This window comes from Silene latifolia, chromosome X, assembly GCF_048544455.1.
Source record: "Silene latifolia isolate original U9 population chromosome X, ASM4854445v1, whole genome shotgun sequence".
Taxonomy (NCBI): domain Eukaryota; kingdom Viridiplantae; phylum Streptophyta; class Magnoliopsida; order Caryophyllales; family Caryophyllaceae; genus Silene; species Silene latifolia.
Genome location: NC_133537.1, coordinates 320,035,174 through 320,042,554, shown reverse-complemented (window position 1 = coordinate 320,042,554; position 7,381 = coordinate 320,035,174). Strand labels below are relative to the sequence as shown.

The following is a 7,381-nucleotide window of genomic DNA, read 5'->3' as shown; positions in this document are numbered from 1 at the left end:
AGGTTGGAGTCTAGGGGTCTGTCTTGTTTGAGTCAAAGCCTTTGTAAATGTCTTGCTTGTTACGGTCATTGGTGTGTTCTCATATACGAGAGTGCACGTCCTCTATGATTGTTGTGAGGGTCTTGGTCCTATCGGATACTAGTGGTGAGATGTAAGCCCCTGGTTGCGATATGATCGCCGGGATTGATGTTCCCATCCGTTCTTATGGTGAGATGTAAGCCATAAGTATGAATGTGACATTAGTAGCCACGTCCCGTGCTATGGTTGTTAAGAGGTTTTCAAAGTAATGGCTATTGGTTTCCATCCATGTATTTTCTATTCAATTGATCCGTTGTTTACCTTCTCCATATGATTCAATGCCTAATCTCATATCCATGTTGAGTTTCCTTATATGCATGTTTAATATGATGTACCATGCCTATCTCATTAAGAATGCAATGTGCCTATCTCATTATGATTATCGTTTATATCCCCTTGTTCATTATTATTCAAGTATGATGTATGATCAATATGTTTAAATAAGTTCTTGCTTACGTGTAATTTGACATATGGTGGCTGGGAGAACCCTGAGTTACTCCCCACTGACTGTGGCGTTCATGTTTACATGAATGACAGTTTGTGATGCGACATGGGGAAGACGTGTGAGCTAGCGAGAACGTTGACCCTTGGACCTTAGTTATAGGTTGCTTAGACTCACCTATCGTTAGACTTGTGTTTATTCGTGGGATATCTTTTCCCCATCGCACTTGTTTTAAATTGTAAAACTTAATTATCTTTCTTTTCATTTCTGTTTGATCGCTTATGGTGGATTTCGCACTTTAAGCTTTTAAAAAGGTTTTAAAAACCTCGTATTTTCTGCTTTTATTTTGATGCCCTATCGAGGGGTGTCACAGCAATTATCAAAAAAATCCTTTATTTTATGTTTATAGTGAAGAGAGTGAAAATCAACCGTAAATCTCCCTTAATACGACATAATTCGGCTTAACCTTAAAACGGGTAAGTACATATCAATTGTGTATATAGATTCTAAAGGAAATTAAAATAATATATTTAATATTTATGTTATATACATAAGTGGTATGATATTTGACCCGTTTTAAGCTTAAGACGAATAGTACCGTCTTAAATGAGAATTTGTGGAAAACCAATGGTTATATCAACTCATACACGCAATTATTTGAAAAACAAAAGTTAAGCGGTAAGCAATATAATATGATTATGATTTCTATATAAAAAATTAAATTAAACTAAAGTTGTAACACCTCTCTCTCCATCAATTGAAAGTAATATTACATGCAAACAATAATAATAGTCCGATGCAAATGCCATGCAATCATGAATAATCCAACACCAAATAACCACGACTCAATAACTGATTAACAATAACAAACCACAACTCTATTCATCAAAAAACTAGCATCCATTCTCCATATAATAACCATATGACAATAAACACCATAATCCTACTATAATTTAAGTCTAAAAGATAAAAATTGAATCTCAAAAAGATTAAAGGCATCTTACAAAGTAAAAGATTGAATCCAATGGAAGTAGATGCAAAATCCCCAAATTAATTGCCCAATTCCCTTTTCCCTCTTTTCTCTCTAACTTTTATGTGATGTTGTAAAAGTAAATAAGTGATTTATGAATAGGCTACCATGGTATATATAGCGGTAGTAAAGGTAGGAGGAATTAGGAAATTACTAGGAAATTGCCTTATAATATAATATGTCCTATTATTATTATTATTGTTATTATTGTTATTATTATTATTATTATTATTATTATTATTATTATTATTATTATTATTATTATTATTATTATTATTATTATTATTATTATTATTATTATTATTATTATTATTATTATTATTATTATTATTATTATTATTATTATTATTATTATCTATAAATATTATTAAAAGGGTAAATCTTAAAAGTCACGTAGACAATGCCACCTCGCATTACTAAATGCCACCTTGCATTACCAAAATTCCACTTCACCAATCCTCCTTGTAGTATGACGTGTTTAATTAAGAGGGTAATTCATGTTCGTGTAATGATCCATTTAAAACGATACACAAGTTAAAAAATATTTACATAAAAAATAAATTAGCATAACAAACATTAAATTTTGGCCTTTTTAATTTCTAGATAAATTAAAAAATAATTAAAAATCAAAATTTATACTAAATTTTAAATTTCTACGTTTATTCTTAGAATATATTTTAAGTAACAAATATATATCACATAATTCTAATTTTACGCCGTTTATGAAATAATAAAGAATTTGTAAATATTAAGGGCAAATAATAACATACTTAACATTAAACATTGACATTTTAATTTTAAAAACTATAATTAGTTAAATGAAAAATAAAAATTTACATCACTCTAATTTGAAATTATTTATATGTGCAACTTCTTCTTAAATATTTTGCAATAAACTTGCTTAATTTCATTAAATTGAATACATATGTAAATCTATAAATATGATTTATAAATAAAAGGGAAGACCAAATATGTACCATTTTTTAATTCGTAAGATAACTCCCTAAACAATTCTCATGCAATGTGAATTTTGTAAAAAAAAAAAGAAAAAAAGAAAAAAAAAGTAAACCTTTTATATTTCATTTCTCATTACTCTATATTCATGTCTATATTAAATTTGCTAATAATGAAAATGAATGCTCAAAAGTCATAAATCAACATCAAGGTAAGTGTACTAAGGTTTTAAATTAATAATTTATTTATTTATTTTTAAGTTTCATTGGTTATGAAGTAATCTTCACATTTTTAACCTTCACATTTATGTTGTTTTGTTCTCATTTAGGGGTTATCAAGATTTGTGGAGTTGTGCTATTCATAGGTAAATATACTTACATCTTTAGGATTCAATACCCTATTTCTTACATTATTTAAGGGAAAACTTAAATTAATAACGATAAGGTTAATATTACATAAATCAAATTCCACCATTTTGTTTTTTATTAATCACTCAGTGGATTTTTTTTAGGGATAATTCATTGGAGAAAGAAGACTATTTGAAGAAGAGAAATACTGGAATTGCTTAAACAAATATTCCCTCCATTCCGCTCAATACTAGGGGTGTTCATAAAAAACCGAACCGTAGAAACCGCACCGTGAAACCGGAAAATCGCATGTTTTTCAGGTTCGGTTCACCGAACCGAATTGCCTTTAACGGTTCGGTTAACCGAACCGGTTAATGTTGAGTGCGAACGGTTCGGTTTCGGTTCGCAAAAAAAAATTCACGGTGAACCGAACCGAACCGTGTAACAAAAAAAAAACTATTGACTAAAACCCATAAGCCCATTACACTTTCAACCCATATATATATATATATATATATATATATATATAGGATCGGGATCCAGTGAGAACCACTAGTATAATGAGAACCATGAGAACTTCTTATATTATCAATTTGTGTAGATTAGTCACGATTCAACGACTAATCATTCCTGTGTTTACAAAAATCTCAAACGCACGACATCTCTCTCTCTCTCTCTCTCTCTCTCTCTCTCTCTCTCTCTCTCTCTCTCTCTCTCTCTGCTTTCCTCAATCACTGCGCGTCTTTGGCTTCGACATAGCCAACAACCATAATTTTCCTCCTTCACCATCATTAATAAAAGGTAAATTTCATGATCAAATCTCTTCAATTTTGTAACCTAGATGATATCATTTTCGTATTATTGTAATTAAACTATGAGTTTATGCCAAATTACTTTGATTGATTTTGTTTTAAACCTAATTTGATCAAATGTCAAATTATATTGCTTGATATGCAGTAGATTACAGTTCATAGACAATAAAATATGAAAATTAGACAATACTCCATTGTTGTTTGTAGTTAATTGTTGTTTGTTGTTATTAGTCCTAATTCTGCCTTAATATGATTTTGACCTAGATTCATTGCAAGGTTGTTTAGTTTTTCCTTAATATTATCAATTCTTAGGCTGTATATCTGACTAGAAACGCACAACTTTCTATCTTTATTCATAGAGAAATTTAATCTGTTATTTAGTGTATGTAGTGGTTATTTTGGTGCATCTACTGAGTATTTTTATGCACCTAAGCTTATTTCTATATACATAGTAATAAATTTGATTAAGAAATATTAATGTTTCATCTCGCTGTGCCCTTTTCGAACATTTGTGATTTTATAAGGAATCCACAATAAATACTCCCTTCTTCCCAATCATTTTTTTGTCTATGTAATGGTTATTTTTATGCATCTAATCAATATTTCTATGCACCTAAGCTTATTTCTATGACCAGTTCTTTTTCCGCGTCTTATGAGTTTATTAGCCCGTCTGTCTTTGCATTCTTGAGCACAGTTTGTTGACACTCACACAAGTTATTAGAAAACTAAGGTTAGTATTTGCAGTAGCCAAAATTGTCCTGTGCCTAACTCATGAGGGATGCAGCCTGGACATGTTATATATGATAGAATCCTGTGCTCTGTAAAACATTGACATACACATTTACATCTATATTTCCCATCATTGAAAAGGGATGCAATCTTTCATCAAGCTTGAGAGTTGAGATTCATTAATGTAGTTGTGATGTAGTTTAGTATCCATATTGATACATGAGTAGCATCCTGCAATTTCCACAGTTGACATGTGCCACTTGATTTGCTACATACATAACAAACACTAGTCTTATTATTCACTGCACAATTTGATACATTTAACATACATTTATAGAATTAAGTTTTGTAATACCTTCCATGGCAAGATTAATGGTATGACAGCATGAACATTGTACACTGGTTGCTCCTCTTATGTACATTAGTAGTGTGTGGCATCCTGCACATACCAGTTGCGCCATCTCTGTCCCTGTTCCCAAATTTTATGTTATTTCCTTATTAATGGGAAATATTATTTCATTAGACGGCCTTATGTGACCATGGCAAGATTAAGGGTTAGATATATACAACCATGTTAATATGTTGAAACCGTACCAAAAGTGAGTCAAGTTATGTGTACGATACCTAATTGATTTATACTTTAATGCCGATAGTCGTAGAAGCAAGTTGTCTCATTTTCTTTACCTTAGTAGGACATTTGCCCAATGATCATAGTTATAAGGTGTATCACATAAATGACCAAACTAAAATAAGTTCACATGGTGGGATCTAGGGGGAAATAACTTTTTACATGAATGTGAGATGTTCCAAACTAGCAAAGACCCCATTTGATACAAAACATATTATAATTGATATGAGAAATGTTGCTTAAAAAAGAAATGCTTCAAAACATGTTTGTCCCTCGGCTCCGGGCATTCGGTCATTTGTTTACCTAATCTATTTTAGGGGCGTCTCATTTATTTATTTACCTTTCTATATTAGGAAAGTTTTTGATGGGTTATTTGATCATACACAACCATTATAGTCCACTTGTCACTCACTAACAACCACTACAAATGTCAAATGGTCCCTTCCCCTTTCCTTATTTTTTGTGCCATACCAGATGTAAACAAATGACCGACGGAGGCCGCATAAGTGATTTTGCTTAAGAAAGAAATGCTCCAAAAATTGATAGAGGTCTAATTTCCATGGAAAATAGAGATGGCATATGGAGAATACCGGGGTGGAATGAGGTAACAAAGACATTGCATACTTTGCACAACAAATGTATAGCTCCAGCAGATATAGTAGAAGATTTCTACACCCTGAACATACTAATTGGCTTTGTCCCCCTGCCATTAAAACATTTATTAGTTAATCAAAGCTTACACGAATATTGCACCTCACTTGGGGGAAATGCACGCACTGCGATTATCTCAGTACTCTCACCGCATTTAGTCATGTTGAACAATCCCGCAATACACTATTGCTTGCAACTAGCGCAAAGGAAGTTACAAACACTTTGCCGAGTGAATGTGGTACGATATTCTTCCTATGTAATGGAGCGAAGTATTTTCGTGAGAGTAGAACTTTGTATCATCTTAATGACAAATATATGTGGGTGTTACGTACCTCGCTATGTTATTGTAAGGGCTTTATCTAAATAGCAAATGTTATTCTATGATCGGTTGTTTCGGACCAACAGTTAGTGAAGCATTTACAACAGGGAAGTTGCCAGATTAGAAGCAGAGCTGCGAAGTCCAAACCAGTGCCACCTCCTCTTTAAGTGCATTGCTTGTTGAGAAAAATAAGAAAATCCAGACGGTATGCCTCTAAGTAGTAATACACTCGAATCTTTTTATTATTTTTTTCCTTTTTTATTTTTTACTATGAGAAAAAGAATCACTATCTAAGATAGGCCATTGGTTTTGGTAATTATTTGGAATTTGCGAAGTGATCCATGATAACTCAAAGGGAGGTTGAACTTGGCCATGTTTCAATGGCCCCGACTACAGTCGTGATGAATGGTACTTCTTTTCTCCCTATCGTTGTACAACTGATTCAAGGAAGCTAACAAGAAACTTGAATGGAGTTTAAACAAGGTGATGTGCTGTTATTTACATTTTACTTATTTCGAAAGCCAATTAGCTCAAATGGCAGAGTATTGTGCAATGCACAAGATGTGGGTTCGACTCCCATATTGGCTATGAAATACTAGTGTTTCTTTTAAATTTATAATGCTAGAGACCAGACCTTGTAAATTGCAATCCTATTTCAAGTAAGGCGTGCACGTATGGTCATATTTCTACATATATGCTCGCCTTTGAATTTCCGATCACTATAAACCTATTACACTGCCTAGGCGTTCTTATTGCACACGCGTGTTATGGCTTGCTCGACTTTGTCCAAGCATGATTATAGCCCGCTTAATCTTAATTTATAGTATTGTCAATCATGGGATTTGTTACTTAATAGGCTATATGGGATTCGAACCCATACCTTTGTGCAAAATGTGCACATCGCTCTACCATTGAGCTAATAGCCTTTAAAATACAATAAAAAAGATGAAGTGAGAATGCTAGTATCTTAGTTATTTGTATGATGGATTAGTCTATCAGTCACTACTCACGAGTAAAGTATAACTATTGGCACAAGAAAATCTGGAATAATTGGAGTGTGCCCAAACACAGATTTATTTGCTGGTTGATTGAAATGAAGGCCTTACAATTGAAAGATAAATTGTACAGGCTTGACATAAGTAGTGATAAGGAATGTGTACTCTGTAGGAATGGAATATAAAGCCATGCCCACCTATTTCAGACCTGTGAATACAGTAAGTAGGCTGCTCAAGGATAGAATGGCAAAGCTACTGCACATTCAGGTACCTCAAACTGGAATCATGCAGTGGATAGCTATAAGGAGATGGACCAAATTCAGAAAAAGTATAATCACCATGCATTCATGGCAATGAATTACCATATCTGGCTCTAACGAAATGAAGTCGGAGTGA

The 7,381-nt window shown here is 32.7% G+C and overlaps 1 long non-coding RNA gene across 1 annotated transcript; it reads right to left on the bottom strand.

Moving 5' to 3' along the window:
• Window positions 1–4,596: 4,596 nt before the first annotated feature.
• On the bottom strand, window positions 4,597–5,122 carry LOC141622012 (uncharacterized). The gene is made up of 3 exons (XR_012532827.1): window positions 5,017–5,122; window positions 4,748–4,861; window positions 4,597–4,660 (listed from the first exon to the last, which is right to left on the bottom strand). It is a non-coding gene; the product is annotated as an uncharacterized LOC141622012 (long non-coding RNA).
• Window positions 5,123–7,381: the final 2,259 nt, after the last annotated feature.